The sequence below is a fragment of the Canis lupus genome, chromosome 13 (assembly GCF_003254725.2).
Source record: "Canis lupus dingo isolate Sandy chromosome 13, ASM325472v2, whole genome shotgun sequence".
Lineage (NCBI taxonomy): Eukaryota > Metazoa > Chordata > Mammalia > Carnivora > Canidae > Canis > Canis lupus.
The window spans coordinates 22,580,479-22,605,197 of record NC_064255.1 but is presented as its reverse complement, the minus strand read 5'-3'; the positions used below and the strand labels follow the sequence as shown (position 1 = coordinate 22,605,197).

Sequence of the window (24,719 nt, the reverse complement as noted above, 5' to 3'; positions counted from 1 at the left end):
TAATGGTGTGTTGATTTGAGGGAATTTTTGAATTGATTCCTGAATGCTGCTCTAGGAGGCAGAGACAAAGCCAGAAGAGCACTCCATTTGCCTACGCAGAATCCATGGGTGCTCCTCTGAAGCGATGCACTTTCCAGGGAGATGGTAACAATGTTCAGTATTTACTATGGACCAGGCCATGTGCCAGGTGTTTCTCAGACCTCATTATATTTATTCCTTAGAACAATCCTGTGAGGTAGATCCATTAGAATATTTATGCCCATGCCAAGTGCTCCCAAACCCCTAGATTGGATTGATTTAAACTCTGTGAGCAGAACCTTCACAGTCCTTTGGTCTCAGCTTACCCACCACCTTCTTGGAGAAGCCTTCCCTGACTCCCCTCTGTCTGGGCACCACCTTCCTGCCATTGTCCTCGATCACAGTACACAGCTATCTTTTCTTCAAGGACTTATTATAACCTGTAATTATCTTATTGATTTTACCCCCTAAGTTTTCCACCACCCTTCCCTCTGAATGGTAGCTCAACAAAGGCTGTGGGCCTGGTTGGTGTTGTCCACCATCGTATCTCCAGGGCTTAGCAAAGTGCCTGGCGATGAGGTTTTTTTTTTTTTTTTTTTTTAATTTAAAGAAGAAAACATATGTAAACACCTACTGTATGCTATTCAGTATTCTAAGTGCTTTACATATATTAACTAGTTTAATCTTCATAAGAACCTTATGAGGTAGGTACTATTACTGTCTTCATTTTGCAAAAGAGCAAAATGAAGCACAGAGAAGGTAAGTAATTTTCCCAAGGTCACATAGTCAATAGATGGCAGGGCTAGAATTGAGAGTCAGACAGATTGGCTTCATAGTTCATGCTCTTAACTGTTCTGCTGTTTTTCTCTATTCCACTGAGGTGGACATGGATAGAGAAGGGATAATAGAGGATTATCATTGATTGAACCTTGGCTAGATTCTAGCTACTTTCCTAGGTTATCTCAATTAAGCCTCAAGACTGGATATTATCTCAGTTTTATAGATTGAAAAATTGTGACTCACAGAGAGTAACTTGCCCCAGGTTTTACAGACAGCGGCAGAGCTGGGATTCAAGCTCCGATCTACTTGATGGTGAGGTCCAAGTTATTTCCCTTCACCATGTCAAATGACAGCTAGTAAAAGCAGGCCCAGAATTAGAGCCCTGGCTCCTCTGCAAAGACATCACATTTGTTACACGAGACCAAGATGCACTCCCCATAATTTTGCTGCAATGGAAAAGCAGCTTTTCTCATGGCAACTGTGGTTCTTCTTCGTAGCCCTGCTTAGCGACCTTGGTCCAGCCGTGGATCATGATGAATGCAGCCCAGGGTTACATATTAGAACAGGCGGCTCAGCCTCTCTAAAACTCTTTTCCTTGGTGGTAAGATGGAGATACTAATATTCATGTTTTCTGCCTTAGTGGGCTATTGCAAACTTCTAATGACATTATGTTCATGAAAGGGATTTGAAGACTCTAAAAAACTGTGAGAGAAACATGGAGCAGTGTGGTGCTTGAAGAACAAACCCTGGGGAAGCAAGGACAAAAACCTGGCAGAGTCTGATGCTGCGGCAATTTTGAGCGATTTCTCTGTAGGTATGTCCTTGACTTAACATCTGTTTCAAAGTCATGATGTTCAGGTCCATTCCTTTCCTATTGGCCCTTCTACTTGGAGATCTTCAGTAAAGCAAAAATCACCATCCATCAACCCACCCATCCACCCATCCATTTATTCATTATAGATAAGCATCCCAGTTATTGGAGATAAGACACAATGACCAAAATAATGGAATCCCTCAGGCCTGATAGTGAGTTTGTGTGTGTGTGTGTGTGCACGTGTATACACATACACATATTTAGTATACTACTAAGCACTTAAACACTATCATATTTTATTCACTTTAGAATGTTATCTTCATAGGAAACTGAAAGTGAAGGAGTTATTCTCCTATTTTACAGATGAGAAAACTGAGGCTCAGAAAAGTTAAGCAACTTGGCAAAAGCCCAGTGTTTAAAAAGTATGGAGCCAGGAATCATTGTTAGTTATAACTCCAAAGCCCAAATATCATTCTGATGTTTGTCCTAAACCATATGAATGTAACTGCTTCAAACCTTCCCCTGTTTTTCTCTTGGGTTTTATAGACTTTGCTGGTGTTTATTCACTATAAAGCTATGGGCAGCAGGCAGACTGAAAAAGAGATTACCTAGGTCTGGCCCAGAAATATATTTTAGGGGTTGGTATGTACTGAGCTGGAAATAACACTGGCTTATGATGGAACAAAGTCCATCTTAAGGCATGGATGAGTAATGTTTGGAAAGTAGCATTAGAAAGTGGCTGGTATGTTAATGATTTAAAAATTTAAGGTTTTAAGGCTGAGCTCACATATACCTTCTTTTGTCTGACTATACTGTCCCATGGTCTTTCCTTTAAAAAAATATTTCTTTTTTTTTTTATTTGAGAGAGAGAGAGAGAGAAAGTGCACGAGCAGGGCAGAGAGAGAAGCAGGATTTTGCTGAGCAGGGAGCCCAATGTGGGGCTCGATCCCAGGACACTGGGATCATGACCTGAGCTGAAGGCAGACGCTGAAGTGACTAAGCCACCCAGGCGCCCCTGTCCCATGGTCTTATTAGCGATGGTTCTATCAGGGCATCAGAGCCATGGCTAATGTGGAGTAAAAGATTCACCAGAGTCATTAGACCTTAGGCAGTTCTTGGAGGTGCTCGAGAAACCTATGTAAGACTTACTTCTACTTTTGGTGCTGGGCTTGAAGTTTCTCTAGGTCAGCAAGGCCAGCAGTTGGAAAGAAAAGATGGATGTGAAATGGAGAACAGCAAGGACAATTTGGGGTGCACAGAGACAAATTGGATCCCATAAAGGCAAATTGGAACTCATAAGGACAGGTTGGAACCCACATTTTTCTCTTGCTGCCTCTAATTTTGATGATGGGGGTGACCTCCAGAAGCTGGTCTCTTTGTTACAGACTTACATGTGCACCTGTTCCAGACTCAGAGGAGGAGGAGATCCAGTGGGGCCCAAGGAGCTGCGGGCTGGCTGCCATCCTCACCAACAGTGAAAGCCAGCAGGTCAGCCACATTCGTTAGAGGCACCAGCATTTGGTGCTGTTCCACCAGGACCTTCAGAGCATAATGGCTGCTTTCAGTTATTGCAGCTTCTTCCTGTGACCAATGCTAAGCTCAGAACCATCCAGGGAAAGGAATTCTGGGACACATAGTTCCAGTCTAGTCAAGTTGGCACAATATAAAACCGCCACAGATCCTAATCTCATGGAAGTGCACACAACTGAGCACTGTCATGTTTTCAGACTTGTTGGTAGCTCCTTCGGTAGAGAACACTACCTTATAGTTTTTGTTTTCCAGCAGTGCCCAGTTCAGTGTTAGCCACGCAGAGACCTTCAGTGGAACAACAGATTGCAGTTGACCCCTTCCTGTCTGCCTCCTCTGTTCAGCAAGCTTAGATTTTCATAATGGGTACTCCCTTAGAAATCACTCCATCTATACTATTGTTGGCAACTGATTATCTTGCTTCTTTTCTAGCCCTCAGTGACAGGTGTTATAATTCCTGGAGCCCATCCCCCAATAACTATGGCTCTTAGCATTGAAAGAAATGAAGCTTGAGGGATTTAGATTTCATTGATCTCTTAGCATCTAGCAGGCTGTTTGACTCATGCGCGATCCATTCCAAGCATGACTCAGAACTAACTCACCAATATTTTATGTTCCATTATTATTATACTGCCCTTAGTCTCCTCCAAATTTCATATTCTCTTTCTTTGAAAAATATTTTCACTGTGTTAGCATATACATAACATAAAATTTAACTTTTAAACTATCTTGAAGTGGGAGCTCCTAGGTGTCTCAGTCAGTTAAGCATCTGACTCTTGATTTCGGTTCAGGTCATGATCTCAGCAGGGATCCTAGTTGAGATTCTCTCTCTCCCTCTCCCTCACCCTCTGTCCTTCCCTTCCACTTGTGCACATGCTCTCTCTCTCTCTCTCAAATAAATAATCTAAGAAAACTGTCTTGAAATGGCATTAAGTACATTCACCACTGTCCATTCCCATAACTCTTCATCCTGCTCACTGAGAGTGTATACCCATTAAACACTAACTTCCTGTGCTCGCCTCCCCTCAGTCCCTGGCCCCCACCATTCTATTGTCTCCCTCTCTCTATGAGTTTGATTACTCTAATTACCTCATTAAGTGGAATCCTACATTTGTCCTTTTGTGACTGGTTTATTTCACTTAGCATAATGTCTTCAGGGTTCATCCATGTTATAACATGTGCCAGAATTTCCTTCCTTTTTAAGATTTAATAGTCCATAGTATACATATCCACATTTTACTTATCCATTCATCCATTGATGTCTTTCTATCTCTTTGATAACCTATGTTACACGAAGAGCCCAAAGAGAGACTTACAATCTTATATGAGTCCTGTTTTGCTTTGATACTCTTCAATTTACATAGAAAATAAAATATATATTATACTTTGAAGATCCTTAGTTACCTAAATTTCACATAATGGAATGAGATTCTATCACAGAGGGAGTCTCAATGAGCCAGGATGACAAAAAATGAGAGGGAGCGAGGAGCCTAAGAAAGCCATTTGGCGAACGTCTGGTCATTCCTGGCTATGCTGCCTCAAGGGGATCGTGGCAAGTGAGGGAGGTCTGTCTGATTTCATACTAGTTCTGTTTAACTTAGGTTATTTAAATATATTAATATTTCACAAAAACAATTTTCATAACCACAAATATTTCTTTGGAAAGAATGCAACTTTGGAGTCAGACTCTTTCTCATTGTGTGGTTTGGGTAAAGTAACTTATAATGACAAGTCATGTTCATTAAGGGCTTACTGTATGCTAGGCACATTGCCTCATGTCTTACTCTTACTCTCTCATTTACTAAAAGTACCATTATTATCCCCATTTCATAGAAGGAATGACTGAGGCACAGAGACTCGTCCACAGTCACATGGTCAGTCAGTAGCAGAGCTGGGAACCAAGCCCACGTAGTCTGACTGCACAGCCTATGACATAATCACTACTCTGTACTCGACCTTGGCTTTCCCATGTGCAAAATGGCACAGTAACATCTAACTTTTAGTTTGTATGAATTGGAGATAAAGAACGTTAAAAAATGTGCAAAGTTCCTGGTACATAATAGATTCTTTATAGATGATATTTTGCAAAACAAAACAAAACATTTTTACTTCTCTCAGGGCTTTGGTGTCCAGTTTCTTTTGGTCACTTAGAGATTCATTAAGACAATTTATTGTCTCTGCATCCTTTAACCTGTCAAGTCATTTGGTATCAGTGGTCATTTTACTGGTAAAGTGGTTCTGTCACTTTGCCTGGCTCTTCCTCACCACAGTGTTTGCAAATGAGTGTGTGTGCATGTAGTGGTGGGAAGGAGTGTGGTAAGGGTGTCTGTATTAGTTTTCTGAACCTTGTAAAAGGAGGCACAAAAGCACAGGGGAGATGTGTGATTTGTGTAAAGCTGTGCACATTAATCAATGAACAGGAGAGGCAGGAAGTGTTCAGAACCTTTGCTGTCTGCCAGCTGTGGAGTGTGTCAAAGCCACTGCCCATCCTTGAGTGCCCTGGCCTTCCTGTCTCAATGGCCTTCCTGCTCCATGCACTTTGAGAAGTGCCCAGTGTCATCATTGCAATGTCTGCCACAGGCAGCCAGCAGCCTCAACCAGATTGGTGCCAAAATGTGGGGAACTTCCCAAGGTCACTGAGCTGTGATCAGCATCTGTCTACAAAACAGGTCATCTGCTTCCCCGTCCAAGTCCCTTTAAAATTTAAAATAGTTTTAGCATATAGTGAATGACAAGTGGGTCCCTACCTGCCATCTGCCATTATGGAGGTCCCCTCTGACTCCTACGCTCTGCCACAAATGCAACAGTTCACAGGTCTCATCTCTTCTTGGAGGGGCTTGATGACCTTTTGATTTGAGTTAACCTAGTTGTTTTGTGACTTTAGCTTTCTGACATGCTTCAGAAAAGTTATGATTGTTTAGATCATCTAGTTCTTATTCTTAAGTTGAGAGAAAGATTCCCTTGTATCTTTCCACATTTTAGGTGAAATGGGACCCCATCTCGTCTGGGCAGTTCTCACTTGGATTTCTCAAAAGCAGTTGTAGTCGAATATCATCTGGTCTGTAGTCATCTTGAGACTTGGCTTTGGATAAAGTCCAAAGTGGTGCATGCACAGGACTATCATCTTGGTGCTGGTTGTTGGCTGTGAGCTTAGCTGAGGTAGCGGCTTAGGTTTCGGCACCTCGCAGCATGGTAGCTGAGCTCCAAGGTGGAGCATCTTAAGAGCAAGCATCTCAAAGGAGCCGAGTGGAAGCTACTAGACTCCTTTAAGCCACATCTGACATCATGTATCATTACTGATGCCACATTTATTGCAGGGCCAGCCTGCAATACTGAGTGAGGGGGCTATACAAGGATACAAATATGACGGTTCCCCAGAACACCATTTTGGAGACAGGATACCACAACTATTAATGACCCTTATCTTTTCAATGCCTGTCCCTTTCTCTACTCTTTTGCAATGATTCTCATCCAAAGGGTATCATGGAATAGTGAATTATTTTATTTTCCTAAGCCTCGGATTCCATCATTTGTAAAGGGATTAATGCTCCCTAGTTATTGTTAGGAGGGAAAGTCACTCAAAAATGATAGTTACAATGGACTCAGATACTTGGAATGCTAAGTTCAGGCTCTGTAGAAGGCTCTTTACACATGTTTTTTCATTTAATGTCCAAAATAACCCCACAAGGGATGTACTAGGGTTATCCCTATGTTACAGACAAGAAATCTGAAGTTCAGAAAGCCTATATAACTTGTCTATACAGTTACACAGTTAGGAAGTGGAAGACCCATGCTTTTCATTTGTTTTTTTAGATTTTTGTGCATAATTCTTATTTCCTTCAAAAAATTAGAGATAAAGGATTTTATATTAATAATTTTTATATTCTTTCCAATGCCTTTCTCAGAGTTAGGCACAGGGTAGATGTCAAAACAGTAATGTTTGTTAAACAGAAAAGACACTAATTGTCAGGGAGCATGAAGACATAGAAATTCTCAGCCAGCACAGTGACTTGTTATACAGTTCCCTTTGAGAGAACATCTTACCTCATTTTTACCAATTTGACAAAATCCTCAAGGTCACAGAGGATGCCCCCTGATGGCTCCAGAGGAGGAGGGCTGAGATCAATTGTATTTACTGTGGTGAAATCTCATCAATTTCAACCTGATATGAAACCCAAAGAGTCTCTACCCTAGCATTTATTTCAGAGATTCTTTGCAGACTTCTAAATATCCCCCAGTGCTCTGCAGCCATATTGCCTGTCCTCATAGGACACATTTAGATTTTTTAATACCCTAAAAACCTTGTGCCTTGATGCAAACCTCATCTCTATCCCACTTCCCCAATTCCCTGAATCCCAGCTAGTTCTTAAAAGCCGCTCATCAGGAAGACAGTGATAAAGTCTTTGTGTGGTTAGAGAGCTAGGTACAAGAGAAAATAATTATTTACCAGGTCACTCTGTCCCCAAAGCACCCTTTGAAATTTGTTTTTATGACCTGCCATAATTAGTTTTTTTTAATCAGTTAATCTTGAAATGAAAAGAGTAATGATTTCCTGCAGGATTATAAATAGTTATGGAGTGGCTGACCTAGACCAGATATCATTGCTTACACATCTAATGTTAGATGTCAGGAAGAATTAATTGGGGAAAGAGACAAACAGCCCTGCAGAAAGGAGGTTGTTTCCTGAACACTCTGCCCAGAAAGGACTTAGAAGCATCTAAGGCCTTAGACACCCTGAGGGAACCCTGACATAGGTCACTTCCTTCATTATCTACCACCCAGCATGACACAAGATGCTGTCCAGTGGACTCAACTGGATGCTCACATGCCCTCCTGCCCACCCCCAGCCATACTTCACATCTCTTGATTCAGAATCTAAGTGGACTGAGCACGACAGGGATATTGGGGCTACTCTTCTCTCTTTTGTGGCACCAGTTTGAGGATAGCTTTAGAAAAAGTCATCTAGGAGATCTGGTGTTAGGGAAGAGTCATGGATTCTCAGAACTAGAAGGTATCATAGGATGGAGGTTCTCAAAGTGTGGTCCATGGATCTGTGGGGAATCTGAAACCCTTTCAGGTATATATGATGTCAAACCTTTTTTCACAAGAACACCAAGATGTCATTTGCCTTTCTGCCATTTTTATTTATTTATTTTTATGGTGTGAGCATGTGCACTGATGAAGCAAAAGCAATGTGGGCGGAAATGTGGCACCTTGGTGCAAACTACTCTGGTGGTCAGTGCATTCTTTACCTCATGTACTGGCTGCCAAAAAAGCACCTGTTTCACTTAAGGATGTCCTTGATGAAGCAGTAAAAAGTATTAAATGTCTTAAATCTTGACTTTGAGTACACCTCTTTTTAATATTCCATGCAGTGAAATGGAAAGTGCAGAGAACATAAAATGCTCCTGCTGCATACCAAGTGTGTTGGTTTTCCAGGGGAAAAGCAATGGAGCTGTCATTGGAGTTAGGAGCAGAACTTGCCACTTTTTTCAAGGAACAACATTTTTGCTTAAAAAAAACAAAAACAAAAACCTGACTGACAAGCTATGATTATTCAGCCTTGGGTACTTGACAAATAGTTTCTCAAAAGTGAATGAAGCAAACCTGGCACTTTAGAAAAATGCAGTGACTGAATTGGTGGCAGTACAAAATTCACATTTTCAAGTGAAAATTAGAATTTTGAAACTCTTTTCTCTGGCACCATGGCCAGATTAACATTGGGAATGTTGGCACAACTCAGTGAACCAGTGCACGATAACACAAAATCCACATGTGGATAAAACATTTAAAGTGTGAGATAGCTCAATGGACGTTAGTGGAATAGAGTTCAGAAAGTTCATCGATATCTCAGGTTCCATATTGTCATTAATCTTTAAGAAACTATCACTAGCCAAGTTGGGTGCAGTATCAGAGGAGAATATCCATAGTTATCTGGAAAGGCCATTAAATTCCATCTCCCTCCTGCTCCCCCTTTTCAAATTGTGTATCTCAGTGAGACAGAATTATTTTCCTAGGCTCCAGCCAAACCAGCTTATTATACCAGACTGAATGCAGAAGCATATATGAGAAGCCAGAGGTCTTCTTTAAGCCAGACATTAAAGGAATTTGTAAAAATACAAACTCTTCTCACTAAATTATTTGGTTTTGGGAAACATACATATTTTTTTCATAAAAATGTGACTTGTATTCATATGGGATGAGTTTATTATTATTTAAATGAACTAATAAACATTTTGAATTTAAAAATTTTTAATCTCTAAGATGGTAAAGATCAGTAAGTATAACCCACATAGGAAAAGGTCTTCAATACTTTTTAATAGTTAATACCATAATACTTTTAATAGTTAAAGGAATCCTGAGACCAAAACGTTTGAGAGCCACTAGCCAAAAGAATGAAACCCTCCTTAGGTGAGCCAGTCCAACAGTGCTGCAGGAAGACATTATAAGGACATACTGTATTTTCAAGATCAATATTATTTGATCAATTTGTATTTTCAAGTTTGAGATAATTTTTATTAATGTATTTTTTAAAAAGATTTTATTTATTTATTCATGAGAGACAGAAAGAGAGAGAGAGAGGCAGAGACACAGGCAGAGGGAGAAGCAGGCTCCATGCAGGGAGCCCGAAGTGGGACTCGATCCAGGTCTCCAGATCAGGCCCTGGGCTGAAGGCAGTGCTAAACTGCTGAGCCACCTGGGCTGCCCTAACATATTTTATCTAATCTAAGGACTAGAAATTCGTTTCCCATTGAGTGAGTTCTTATGTTACTGAAACTGGATTTCATGAAATTGCTAAAGGCAATTTTAACATAATCTAAGAAATGGAAATGTGAGAAAAAGATCTCACTTTGTATATACACACACTGATATTTAGAGTTCCACTGGGAAGTAGAAATTGAATGGCTTATGTAAGTCATGAATTTTTTTTCTTAAATGTATAATATAGTAAAAACTGTCAAGAAATTGCTTATATAAAAGCAAGCAGTGTATCATGGATCCTTAGGAAGCAGCTGGACCTGAGGTTAGATCCCGGCTCTCCATTTACTTGTTTAATTTTAGCAAAGTTAATGAACCTCTCTAAATCTCGGTTCCCTGAGATTAATAATACTTACCTCTCAGGGATGAAGATGGGAGTAAATTAGGAATACAACTTGTTACAGAATGCCTGGCCCAAGCTGAGCCCTTGAACATTCTTGTATAATTATCATTATTGCAGGGATATGGTCTAACTCCTTGCATTCCTTTCCTATTGCTACTAGAACAAATTGCCATAAACTTAATGGTTGAAAACAACAGAAATTTATTTTCTTATGGTTCTGGAAATCAGAAGTCTGAAATGGGTCTTCCAGCACTAAAATCAAGATGTTGGCACAACTGGTTCCTTCTGGAGGAAGGATTCTTGCCTCTCCTGGCTTCTAATGGTGGCTGGTGTTCCTTGGATTGTGGATATACTTCTCCAATCTCTGTTTCAGTTACCACATGATTTCTCTTCTGTAGTCAGATCTCCCTCTTGCCTTCCTCTTAGTAGGACACTTACAATTACATTAAGAGCCACCTAGAGAATCCAGGATAATTACCCATCTCAAGATCCTCGATTTAATCACATCTACAAGGTCCCTTTTGCCAATATAAAGTGAAATTCCCAGGTTGTGGGGATTAGGACATGAATATCTTGGCGGGGGGAACTTTATTTAGCCCATTATACCCTCTCATTTTACAGTGAGAGCACTGAGCCCCATGAGAGGCAAGAATATGCAGAGGTCATGGGACTGGTCTAGGGTAAGGAAAGTTGAGGCTTTCTACCTCCACTTCCACCAACTCCTGGTTTGGAAACTCTGCCTGAGACCTCTAACTTCACATTTCTCCCCTCCATCTCCCCCAGAGCTGCCACTGTACATTCAAATCCAAGTTATTGGGTGACATTATATTCTACAAATCCATAGAATACAATATGCATGGTGTCTTTTGAACATGGTGCTTCCTCAGCGATCAAGGATTGAGAGTAGTATATTTTTTTAAAAGATTTATTTATCTATTTGAGGGAGAGAGGGAGTGAGCAGGGGGAGGGGCACAGAGAGAGAGAGAGAGAGAAAGAAAATCCACAAGCAGACTTCCCACCGAGCACAGAGCCTGGGATGGGGCTTAATTCCATGACCCTGAGATCATGACCTGAGTTGAAACCAAGAGTTGGACATTTAACAGACTGAGCCACCCAGGCGCCCTGAGAGAAATACTTTATTTGAACAGTTTTGAGGGCATCAAAGCCACTTAACATCAAGAGTAAAGATTAATAATGGTTTAATTCATATCCAGGGACATAAGGTAAGAGCAGATAACCCTAGGCTTGGCTGTCTACAGTATCCCCACTGTTATGTATAATGTGAGCCAAAATTTGATGTTCTTTCTTAAGAGTTCCTTTGTTCCAGTGACATATCTCTAATCACTGTAGCCAATTCTGTCTCACCCCCTCCATCCCACAAACTCACCTCAGACTGTATATATCATGGCTCCAGGGTCCTAGTAACCATGTTAGAATCTGGCATGGTCATGAATGGGTTCCTAGAGAGACAGGAAAGAGGGTTTTGCAGGTGATAATCAAATGCTATCAGGATTTGAGACACTTGAACAAGAAGCACGCAGAAGCCCTCCTTCCCAAACCCATGTTCCTGGGGAATATCTTCTATGGTGGGTTTAACGGGATAGCTTCCAGTAAGCTATGCTCATGCCCTAATCCCCAGAACTTATGAATATTACCTGTAGGGCAAAAGAGTGAGTATTACCTTATGTGGTAACAGATGAGATGAAGTTAAGGATCTGGAGTTGAGGAGACTATCTTGGATTATCTGGGTAAGTCCTAAATATCTTCACAAGTGCCCTTAGAAGAAAGTGGCAAAAGGAAATAAGGCAGAGAAGAGGATAGGGACACAGAGGAGGTAATGTGAAGACAGATTGGAATGATGTGGCTAGAAGCCAGGGAACACCAAGGAATGCCAACAGCCATGAGAAGCTAGAAGAGGCAAGGAAGAGAGTCTTCCCTGGAGCCTTCAGAGGGAGTGAGGCCCTGCTAATGCCTTGATTTCAGATTTCTTGTCTCTAGAATACATTTTTGTAGTATTAAGCCATCCAGTTTATGGTATTTTGTTCCAGCAGCCCTATGAAACTAATATATCTTTGATGATCTGGGAATAGGCATGCCAGCTGCTCATTAATAATAAAAATAACAACCAATAATAAGGGTATTTGATGACTATCCACTGTATGCCAGGCACTGTGCTAAGCACTTTAGTACATTGTCGATTCATTGCACAACTTCATGACATAGGTGTCATTGTCACCTACAATTTGCAGGTGAGAAAGATGAGATTTGGGGTTACAGGGCTAGCAAGAGGGGGAGCTGAGATTAGACCCAGGATCTGTCCGACCCTTTCTTGTTGACAGTCACCAGTAACTCCAGAATTATTCCATGGACAGCCCATTTCATTGGGAAAGAGAATCAGGGAAACGAGAACAGAGCAGAAGGGGGCCAGCCCTGAGCAGAGAGAGGCCCCGCATTCCCAGGGGGCACTTGAGCAGCTGCCAGGGAGTGCATGGGCCACCCTCCAACCTGCCAGGGCAGAGCAGAGCAGGGCAGGGCTTGGCAGGACTGTGTGGAGAAGGGGAGGGAATGCTGGGATTCAGAGGTTCTCTTGGTCACTGTTCAGAGCCAAACACTGTTTTCATGGTGGTTCTTACTTCCCATAACTTCTGAACAGGAAGCACATATTTCACACAGTGTGGATGTTATCAGCCGGTGTTAGTCTGGGGAACCCTCTGTCCTCTGGGCAATCTAAAGAGAGTCTGCCCAGAGCCTGGGGAAGCCACCTGTGAGGGCCTGATTGTTGAATCATTGCCATTCCTGTTGCCTGAAGGCATTTTGAAGTGATTTCCTGTTCCTTCCCTGAGGCTCAGTTTCCCTTTGATCTTACACATCTAGCTCTGGTCTATAAACTCAGCTCAAGGAGTAATTAAATGCAAGCTTCCAGGAAGGGCGAAAGCCAACAGAGCTGTCTTTTACAGCAAGCTCGATCCAATGTGCTTAGGGACAGCCTGAGCATGATGAGCTTTATGAGGTTCCAGAGCTTGCTATCATTACACCAACTGTGTTGGGAGCAGTTGGGGCTGGGATCCACTGGTAACTATGCATTTGCTTGTAATTACTCAGGATGAAGGATTTGTTGCGTTGGGTGGAACAGAAACTGTCTAAGGACAGACTCCGCAATTGTTATAACTAAAGGCAATTAAGAGAGCTTCAATCTTTTCCTCCAGCCCATGGCTAACAGTACTGCAGGGAACAAAATAAATAAGGTAAAGGGTCCCACATTTACTGAGTACCTACCGTATGCCAAGTGTTTCACATATGGTATTTAATCTTCAAAATGACTCTGAGATGAAAGTTATTTCTCACATTTTTTTCAGATGAAGATGCTGAAGCTCACAGAATTTCTGTCACTTTATTTGCCAAATAGAACCAGTAAAATGACAACTGGAATTCCAACATGTATCCACAGCCTGTGCTATTTTCACCATACCATGCAAAATAAACAGTAAGATCGAACCATAATGTGACCCTTGCACGTACAACAAAGATGGATCAGGGGTGCTAGAACATATCTGAATGAAACACATACATTCATAAAGTTGGATATATAAATTCAAAACATTATTTTTGTTATTTTTGGTAGGTCAGAAGGTACATGCTGAATTCTAAGACAAAATGTCCCCAAAGTAACATCCTTCAACCTATGGAAGAGTTAACTGGCAGTGACCATTGAAGCAGGATACCATCTCCCAGCCTTGGAAAGGGGTCCCTTCTTCAGTCAAACAATATTTATGAGTTTGTGGAGGACCCCAACTGTCAGTGACATGGAAAAGCAAATATCAATAAGGAACACAAAAGTATAACACAGGATTCTGAAAAACAGATGATTTGTTTGTCCACCTGCCCAAAGAGCAAGGGTCAGGACCAGATGATGTCCTAAGACCATCTTCTCCTTGGACCTTTCTAGATGGTCTCCACTGCCTCCCTGCCAGTTGGTACTCTAGCGCAGTGTAGTTCAAAGTGTGATCCATGGGTCAGAGCTGGTCTACCAGGTGCTTCTTACCAAGCCAGGAGGAAATAAATACAGAAACAGAGTAAGTGTTAGGGAACATTTATTATAATTTGGTGTTCATGCCATTTTTGTTGTATTTTACAAAAGTATTGAGTATGATAGATTGGAAATTTAAATATGTGGTCCTTCACCACAGTTAGAGAAGCCCATCTGAGCATACAAATCTGATTGTGCGTCAAGCCCTTTGACCAAACAAAAGTAACAAAAAAAAATGTTTTGGACATATGTATATAATTATTTGACCATGTGTGCTTAAAATTAGATCTATAGAAACCTTTCCTGACTCATCCTTGTTTCTGCCAGAGTCCCATTGCTTATTGTTAAGTAATAGTGTCTATCTGTTTACTTTCTGTGGTGTGGTGAAAACAGCGTTCTATTTTTTTATGTTTTTCTAAAAAAAAAAAAAAAAATCCCAGATCCTTAGTAGGCATGCCCTCTTTTCACCATCCTCTTCCATACTGTTTGTCTGGTCCCAGGACACTTACATTGCCTGAAATGCCTCTTCTTCATCTTTGTCTGTGAGCTGTCTTCAGTTCTCAAGGCTCAGATCAGACATCGTATCCTTGCTGAAGCCTCCTGCCAACCCTCTGCCCTGCTTGAGTCACTTCCTTTTGTATGCTCTCAGAGCATGCTGCACAGGCCTGGCTCATGTAGCCCAGTGGCATATATTACATATTTGTTCCCTGCTCCACATCCTCTCTTGCCCTACACACCTGACCTGAGACTCCATATGCTTTGAGAATCAGACCAGAGGTCATCTCCTCCAGGAAAACTTTCCACACTACAAATAGACTTAACAGCTTCTTATTATACATTGTACACAGTCCATTCATTTATTCAATCCAAATTTATTGAGCACCTAGTAGTGCAAGATCCTATGTTAGGTTCTGGGGAAAAGTCCATCATTGGAAAGAACAACACCCCACATTCTAGAGGGAAGAGATATTTGTAAATGATACAAACAGTAGACATAATCATTTCAGGTGGTGATGCCACCTGTGAAGGAAATAAGCCAGTGTGCTGTGATGGAGGGTGATGGTGAGGACTTCTTGGGGTGAAATGGTCAGGGCAATCACAGGGAGGGTGACACGTGGGCCTGAAGGGTGAGAAGAAGCTAGCTATTGTAAGAACAGGATAAGTGTGTTCCAGGCAGAGGGAAAAGCAAGGGCAAACACCATTGGTGGGGAACACATTTGCTGTTTTCTAGGAACAGCCGGAGGCCTGTGAATCTGGGGCAGAGAGTGAGGAAGAGAGTGGAAAGAGATGAAGTCAGAGAGGGAGGCAGGGGCCAGAGCTCTAAGGTTTGGTTGGCCATGGGAAGATTAGAGTTAATTTTAAATACAGTGGGAATTCCTTTCTGCGCTATCCAGGGAGGGGTCCATATGTTGTTCTGCATTCCCACTGTAGCTTAAAGGGGAACTTTCACAATCTCTGGAGCCCTTGAGGTCCTGCAAATAAAGGAGGTTGTCCTCAGATTCCTTAGGACAGTAGGAACCCACTTGGGTGGCACCACCTTAACTTCCAAATGGAACAGTACAGCTACAGAAGAAGAGTGAAGGCATCTACATCATGAATGTGAAGGGGACCCAGGAGAAGCTTCTGTTGGCAGCTCATGCTATTGTTCACTGAAAACCCAGCTGATGTCAGTGTCATATCATCCAGGAATACTGGCCAGTGGGCTGGGCTGAAGTTTGCAGCACTCCTATTGCTGGCCGCTTCATTCTTAGAACCTCTGCTAGCCAGATCCAGGAAGCTTCCTGGGAGCCGAGACTCCTGCTAGTTAGTGATCCCAGGGCTGACCACCACCCTCTCACAGAGGCATCCTATGTTAACCTGCCTACCGTCATTCTGTGTAACACAGACTCTCCTCTGAACTATGTGGACATCACCATTCCTTGCAAGAAGGGAGCTCACTCGGGGATCTGATGTGGTGGATGCTGGCCCAGGAGGTTCTGTGTGTGCGTGGCACCATTTCCTGTGTCCACCTGTGCGAGGTCGTGCCTGATTTCCACTTCTACAGAGATCCTGAAAAGGAAGGGCAGGCCACTGCTCCAAAGACTGTGACCCAGGAAGGATTTCGGGATGAATGGACTGCTCCAGCTCTTGAGTTTGCTGCTACTCAACCTGAAGTCATATGCTGGTCTAATGGTGTACAGGTGCCCCCTGTGTTTAGTCATTAGTTCCATACTGAAGAGTGAAACACTCAGGTCTGCAGCTCCCACCACTCAGGTCACTGAGTGGGTAGGAACAATCCCTGAGTGGTCCTAAACTACTCTTCCACAAAAGCGAACAGAATGGAAATAAGGTTGATGGAAAATAAACAGTTTCTAAAAAATACTTAAAAATAAAAAACTAAATGTAGTGGGAATTCACTAGAAGGCTTAAACAAAGAATGATTACAACCTAGTTTATCTCTTTCAAAGAACATTCTGGCTGGTACATCGGGGGCAATGCTGAAATACCACTTAGGAGGCAATGGCAGTGGTCCAGGTGAAGGATGACAGTGGCTTGGACCAGGATGGGAGTGCTGAAAATGAGGACAAGAGGAAGGATTTAGGTTATGTTCTGGAATCTGGGCTGACTGCTAGAACGGGTGATGCTTTGGGAGTTCTACTGCCTGTAATACTATAGAGCTTAATTATAGGAATTTTGGAGCTCTCTTCAGCTCTGAATCTGGGATTTACTGAATGCCTCAAACAGAAAATACCCTAACTACAAAAATTTCCACTAGGGAAGCAATGTAAATTTGATAATGTGCCAGCCAGAGTGTAGGTGTTGGTACGTGAGTCTACAGGCATCTTCTAATCCAACTCTCCCCTTATGTCAGAGGAAAAAACATTGGCAGAGAACTATTCAAGTTTTAAGTCCAAGAAGCAGCCCTGAACATCACTCCAGAGACGGCCCTCTTGGCTAACGGTGAATCAATAAGATGCCTTGTTTGAGCCCCATAATTCTATTCTAATATTAACCAAGGAAAGGTGTCCCAATGACAAAGTGACGGGTCTCTGGGCAAGGAAATATATGTGATAGCCAAGGATTCACTTTGATGTTGAGTTCTTTGTTTTTCTCAGTTTTTCAGAACTCCCCAGGAATCTGGGGAAATCAAGATTCGATTCAGCAGGAGGCTAGAGTCTATACAATGAAACTCAGGGACTGAATCAGTCATGATTATGCTCATTAGCACGATGGATCCAGACACTGACAGGGGGTGGATGGCAGGAGAATCTGGGTACTAATCACATTTCTCCTTCCTGTGTTTGAGTGTATGCCCAGGGAGCAATCTGATCACAGGTCTAGCAATGGTAAAAGCTTCAAACTATATAGGCCATTCCAATGGATCAAACATAACTTTTAAAATTGAGGCAGAAAAAAAAAAGAGGCTTAGCTGAGGATGTTTATAATGGATAGTATGACAAATGCTTATTTTTCTATCTTAAAATAATGTTTAAAAAAGGCTCCTTTCATCAAAATTCATCAGCATGGTATTCATTGCAGAGGATGTTTTCAGAATATTGATGCATGCTAGTTGGCGAGCATATATTGTATACCTGTTGGGAGCTATGTCTAGGTCTGGGCAAGGGAATAGAGAGATGAGTAAGATGTAGTGAGTGTCCTGGTAAAGGTCAGTTGTTTGATTGATGGACCAATGAGTGAGGCAGATCTGGAAAAAATGGATTTAATATGGGATGAGTGTGGTCAGACCTTGAATAATTGGTATAAACAAAGGGCTCTGGAAATGAAGAAGGAAGCCAGCACTCTGTCTGATACATAGTGCAGTATAAATAACATTAGATTTGGGACCATATGGACTATGTCCTATCCCACCCACCCATGTTTTCACCTTGGGCAAATCAACCTAGCTTCTCTAAGCCTCAGTCTTCCCATCCCTAAAATGGAGGAAATAATTATCTCCAGAGTCTTAGTGAGAAATGGATGACGTATATACAGTGTCTACCAATCTTGCCCATTGTTGGTGCTCAGCAAATGCCAGAAAATGTTAATACAGTAGCTACTCTTACCCACAGGGTATACATTTCAAGAACCCCAGGGGATACGTTCCAAGAACCCCGGGGGATGCCTGAAACCATGAATAGTAGTGAACCCTATATATACCCTGTTTTTTTCCTATACAGACATACCTATGATAAAGTTTAATTTATTTTTTTAAAAAAGTTTAATTTATAAATTAGACACAGTAAGAGATTAACAACAATAAAATGGGACAATTATAACAATATACTATAATAAAAGTTATGTGAATGTGGTCTCTCTTTGTCAAAATATCTTATTATACTCACCCTTCCTCCTGTGATAATGTGAGATGATAAAATGGCTGCGTGATGAGATGAGGTGAGGTGAATGACGTAGGTGTTGTGACATAGCGTTAGGCCACTACTGACTTCCTGGTGGCATATCAGAAGGAGCATCTTCTGCCTCCAGACCATGGCTGACTGGGTAACTATAAATAAAACCATGGATAAGGAGGACTACTGTATAGATTCTTAGTGAGTGTTTTGCTCTACTAAAATTTCTTTACTCTTCCTGATGAAAAGTCACTATATTTTGGGGTATCTTAGACTCTTCAGGGATAAAAAGAGGTTTGATGTGAGTGTCTGTAAATATACTAGACAATTATACTCATCTCCCCATGCAATGTGATAGATGGTGGCTCATTAGCTAAGCTACTGGGCCTGGCAAATCACAAGATTCTAAAGAAATAGTAGATAGAAGAAGCACAAATTAGGTATCAGGGCTTGATACCCAGGAAGATTAGGGTAGGCCTCATATGGGCTGCAAGGGACCTTAGGGACCATTTAACTCAGGCTCCTAATAGCGGATTACAAAAGACTGAAACCAAAGACATTGAGTAACTGTTCTGAGACCCTTGACAGCAGAGCATGGGTCCCATTTTTCTTCCCTTTCCTTTTTCTTGTTTCCTAGAAGTTCTGAAGGCAGATGGCAATGAATATTTCAGAAACACTGAGCTTCGGAAGTCAGAAGACTTGAATTTCTGAGCTCAACTCCTCTCCCTAACTGTAGGACATGACTACTCATGTTCCAACCCAGAATGATTCTGTAGCACTAAGACTCCAGTTCAGGATCTGAGGTGGAAAGAAGGAAGGGTGGGCAAAATCTTTGTGCAAGTTTGTGCAACAGATTTTAATTGGTTGTTTAGTGATTGACTGAACTCTGTCACAAAGGTGGCCCATACGAAATGAGATTCAGAAGCCAGATGTCAAAAAAAAAAAAAAAAAAAAAACAGAAGCCAGATGTCTCCTGGTATAATTTAGAGAAAGAAATTAGAGTCGTGGACATAGAGAAATGTTGGAGCACAATTACTATGTAGAGAACACCTAACCATTCCCTAAACACATCTGAGAGAACCAAAAAGAAACACCTCTCACCAAGCCTTGAGTAGTGAAAAAAGAATCAGTATCTTTGAAAAATGCTCAAGTTTCAATTTGTGAAGACCACAGATAATGACAGAAGGCCCTGTAGCTGAATGGCCTTCTTGAGTTCATGGAGAATTTGGGGGGCAGTGGTCCCATAGCTGCCCTTAGCCCTCCCCACAGGCAATGAGTGTGCATTCAGAATAAGCAACCTTGTAGGGCGCTGCCCTAGGGGTCTGACCTTTGATCCACAGGGTGTCTACCCTTCCTGTCCCTCAGTTTCTTCTTTCGTAAAATAAAGCCACATTTCTGGGGCACCTGGGTGGCTCAGTGGTCGAGCATCTGCTGTCAGCTCAGGTGGTGATCCCAAGGTCCTGGGATCGAGTCCCACATCGGGCTCCTTGCAGGGAGCCTGCTTCTCCCACTGCCTCTTTCTCTGTGTCTCTCATGAATAAATAAATAAAATCTTAAAAAAATAAAGCCATATCTCTCATGGCAAATTTTTCAGAGAAATAATATGTGTGTAGTGCTCACTATGGTGCCTGGCTCATAACTTCTAGATAAATGGTAGCTATTATTAGCTGTAATTATGGAATTCTAGTGGCAGAACACTTAGGTAGGAGAGAAGAGGAGGCTCACTTTTAATTCCCTAAGGTCCCTCGCATGCCCCCTCTCTACCTCTCCTCTTTGCCTCCCTTTCCACTTTTAAGGACCCTTGTGATTACATTGGGCCCACCCAGATTACTACGATAATCTGATTTTAAAGTCAGCTGGTCTTGGGGTGCCTGGGTGGCTCAGTCGGTTATGCATCCGACTTTTAATTTTGGCTCAGGTCATGATCTCAGGATTCGGGGATTGAGCCCCATGGCAGGCTCCACACTCAAAACAGAGTCTGCTTGAGATCCTCTCTCTCCCTCTGCCCCTCCCTCTGTGTGCACACATATTCTCTCTTTCAAATCAATCAATCAATCAATCAATCAATCAATCTTTAAAGTAAGCTGATCTTACTTTAATCGCGTCAATAATCTGAATTCCCTTTGCCATGGAACCTAACATTATCATAGATTCTGGGGTCCAGAGACATGGAAGGGGGCATTATTTTGTTTATCACATCCAACAATTAGGTGTACCACTTTAGGCAATCACTTAACTATATTTCTCAGTTTCCTCATGTGTGTGGCTGACGTGCTGCAATAATTAAATGAGACAAATGCACGTCAGGCCCTTAGCACAGTTGCTAGAGCACAATAAGCACTCAGTCTGTAGTGTTCTCTTTCCTTCCTCAAAAATAAACACATATACGATGTAGAACTCCAAAGCATGTATCGTATCCTGAACCACAGTGCCCTAAAATGCTGCTTACGGCTACATCTTGGCATTCTTTTTTTAAATTTAACTTTATTTATGTATTTATTTATTTAATTTATTTTTTTTAGTGGGCTCTACCCCCATCATAAAGCTTGAACTCACAACGTCTAGATCTAGCTCTAGATCAAGGGCTGTATGCTTTACCAACTGAGCCAGCCAGGCACCCCCAATCCTGGCATTCCTAATGGAGGGGCAGCAAAGACTGAGAGCCTGCCTTGTGCCCAGGTCACATGCTCCTTCCCCGCACTCCGGACAGCCCATGCACACCACCCTCGAGGTTTTTGGCACTTGGCAGTGATTGTCCTGGAAAGGAAGTACTCTCGTGGTATCCTCGGGGGGACAAATGAATCACTGAGTGTGGGCCTGGCAAATAGTTCATCCTTCTATGAATGGTGACAGATATTCAAAGAGAAACAGTGCTCAGTGCCCAGTGACTTACCTCGGACACAAAGGAAATACCAGTGATACTTACTGTTCTGAGCACCCTCACATTCCCAATGTCCCTTGAGCCTCCAATTCTGGGAAGTGGGCAGGGAGGCCACCATCGGGGGTTGCTGGGGAAATTGAGGAACATAAGGTAGAGGACTTGACCACGGTGACACAGCCTACCAGGTCTGGCATCCCGACCTCCACCCCTGGAGCTCTCCACCTCTGCTGGGCCTGCCCTAGCCTTCTCCCAGCCACTGAACAGCAAAGGGGGTGAGTTGGCCTCTCTTAGGTTACATTTCCTTCTCCACTTGGCCTCCTCCTCTGCCCCAACCTCCAGCCAGGAGAGTTGCCACAGAGCCATTTCTGACCACGTACCTGGGTAGCATCTCTTCCTCCTTCACCAGGGTTCTTCTGCCTGTCGCCCCCCAGCACTCCACTGGGTACTTAGTTACACTCAGTCTCCTACAGGTGGCTGGTCCTGGTTTGATTCTGCTCTGTCCTAATTCCTTGGGTTGAACTAAATTAGTGAAAAGAGGAGAGAGAAGTAGGTAATCCTCCATTTTAGGGGTTCTCACTTTGGGCGTAATCCTCCCCAGCACCCAGAAAATCTGTAAAAGTTGTGGGGGGTGCATTTTGGGATGTTACAATGGGTTGAGGGAGTCCCTGCATTCCACAGGTGGAGTGGGGTGCTGATCATCCTGCAAGATGAGGGACAGCTCCCTCCCCACGTGACAGCAAAGAACTGTCCCATACACAATGCCAGGAGCGCCCCACTAAGAACCTGGGCTCTGATCGGACAATCAGCTCTCATTTGGACTGTTAGAACCACCTCTATTCGGTGATGATGATTGTGACTTATAACTCTTCCTCAGGCGACCAAAGCTGTTAAAGGTTAAGAAGAGCTTGTTGTTGTTGTTGTTGTTGTTGTTGTGTTGTTGTTGTTGTTGTTGTTGTTTTTCATGAAATGGCTGATTCGCAGCTCATCACTAGGTAGCATGGTGTAGCAGACAGAGATCTCGGGTGAAAACAGCCACCAGGAGCACAGATTCTGAAGCCACGCTGCCGGGGTGATGTTGTGGCTTTGCCATTTACAAGCTTTAGGGTCTTGGCAGGTTAGTCTTTCTGTGTCTCAGCTCTTACTACTTTTTATAAATTAGGTACAACTTAGCTACCCGGTTTTGTTAGGCTTGGCACATAGTAAGAGTTACTGAATGTTAGATATCATTACTAAAATCACTGCCATCTATGGGACCTGGGGCAAGATATTTCTCAGCTCTGTGTCTGTTTCTTCTCATGAGAATAGAGATAATAATACCTACTTCAAAGTGTTTTTATAGGATCTAATGAGAAAACATGTGTAAAGGGCAAGTATAGCACAGATGATGCTCGTCACAACTTCATGAAGGTGTTACCCCCATTTTACAGGTAAGGAAACTGAGGCTTACAGAGGTTAGGTAACTTGGCCACAGATACAACACTATCTGGGATTTGAACCAAGGCTATTTGGGTCTAGATCTACTGTGTCCAACCACCATACCCTATAGCTGCTTTTCCCAAGGAAGCAGCTTAGAACAACACTTGGTAGCTTATGAGTATCCCTGGCTGGCAAAGAGACAGTTCTGACCCTTAGCTGGGCCCTCGGCCAGGTAGCCGGTGGCAGGATGCCCATCTCTCTTCCCCAAGTGACAGTGTTGTGTGAGGGAGTGGCTAGGAATCCAGAATCCAGAAACCTGGAATCTGGTTCTTGCTCTCTTGTTTCCATGGCATCCATGCGCAGGTCTGGCAACCATGCAGGGCTTTGGTTTCCTTCAGGAGAAGGAGGTTAAGGGCCCAGAGATGTTACAGTGATGAGAGGCTGGAGAAAGGGCATACCTTGGTGTCCCACTATCTCTGTTAGCGGGAGCATCTTCCTGGGATGTGAATTTCAACAGAGCCAGTTTGAGGCAAAACCTCTGGTTTCTCCTTGGACTATGCACAAAAGCGAGGGGGCTCCTGCAACATCAAAGGGAATCAATCAACAAAGTGATACAGGGGCATCCTCTCGAGGACCAGGCAACAGAGGATGAATGTTCTAAAAGGCAAGGGGAGAGCACTCCCATGGATTAAGCACCTAGTGTGTACAAAGAAGCTCACACTCCTGGTCTTGCTCTGGCCCCACATCAACCACAATGAAGAGTGTTGGGGTTGGGGTGGAGGCAGTGAGGGACAGTGGTTATCAGATTAAGGCAATATGGCCAAGACTTATTACAGTCAGACAGACATGGGGCCAGGTCCCAACTTTGACACTTAGGAAGAGCTGAATGCCCTCAACGAGATGTCTAATCTCACTGTGCCTCAGTTTCTTCTTTTGTAAAATAAAGCCACATCCCTAAAAATTTACTGAAAGATGATACATGTAGAGTGCTCACCACAGCACCTGGCTCATGACCACATCTAGATAAATGGTAGTTATTATTGGCTACAATTATGGGATTGTAATGGCTGAACACTAAGGAGATGAAGGGGGGGGGGCTTATTTTTCCTTCCACTTCCGTCTCTCCCAAATACTAATTTTATTTATCATTTTAAGCCCACAGTGCATTTGTAACAAGTGCCAGGGCTTTTGGTCTTCTCACTAAGCTATATTGACTCTTGCAAGAAGGGAAGTATATTAAATTAACATTATTGATGTGTTGTGATGGTAAAAAGATATTGATGCTCCTGGCCAGAGGGCCACACTTGGAGAATAGCTGAGCTAGACCAACAAGAGGACAGATCTGGATCCTTCCTGTGGATTTCTTTTTCTTGGAGAAAGTGGTTTATTTTTTTTCACTGAGTCACCTAATGAGGCTGCATGGGTTGTGCTACTATCTCTGGTTGAGTAGCCTGAGAACAGGGTTAGAGACAGTACCTGAAATAGAGCCCAGTCTGGGGTGCAGAGGGTAGGGGACCCAGGGCCCACTTAGGAAGTAGGTTCCTCGTCTACACGGTGTCAGGGCTGTCCCTGTCCACTTGCCTCACCCGTACAATACTCTCCTCCCAGGGCCTGCAGGGCTTTCTTCAGAGTTGGGCTGACTCACCTCCCAGGGCAGAGCCGGGGCCATGGGCACTCGCTGGCAACCTAGGGTAATTTGACACTGTACTCAAATAGACACTTGGCAGAATAGACCCCTCTTTTTTTCATGGTAGCTCTTGGCAGGTGGGGGTGACCTGCACGCTGCAGACACTGCTGAGGTCTGGACAGCCTGGTGATTTGGCCAG

At 42.9% G+C, this 24,719-nt stretch overlaps 1 long non-coding RNA gene across 3 annotated transcripts; it reads right to left on the bottom strand.

The window, feature by feature from the left end:
• Window positions 1-10,459: 10,459 nt before the first annotated feature.
• Window positions 10,460-23,203, bottom strand: LOC125752326 (uncharacterized). Of its 3 annotated transcripts, none has more exons than XR_007401543.1 (8): window positions 23,104-23,203; window positions 22,261-22,361; window positions 21,855-21,996; window positions 21,490-21,604; window positions 18,591-18,751; window positions 11,923-16,819; window positions 11,629-11,701; window positions 10,460-10,697 (listed from the first exon to the last, which is right to left on the bottom strand). It is a non-coding gene; the product is annotated as an uncharacterized LOC125752326 (long non-coding RNA). The 3 variants fall into 3 exon arrangements; XR_007401545.1 differs by having other exon boundaries at window positions 21,523-21,604; XR_007401544.1 differs by lacking the exon at window positions 11,923-16,819.
• Between the last annotated feature and the right edge of the window lie 1,516 nt (window positions 23,204-24,719).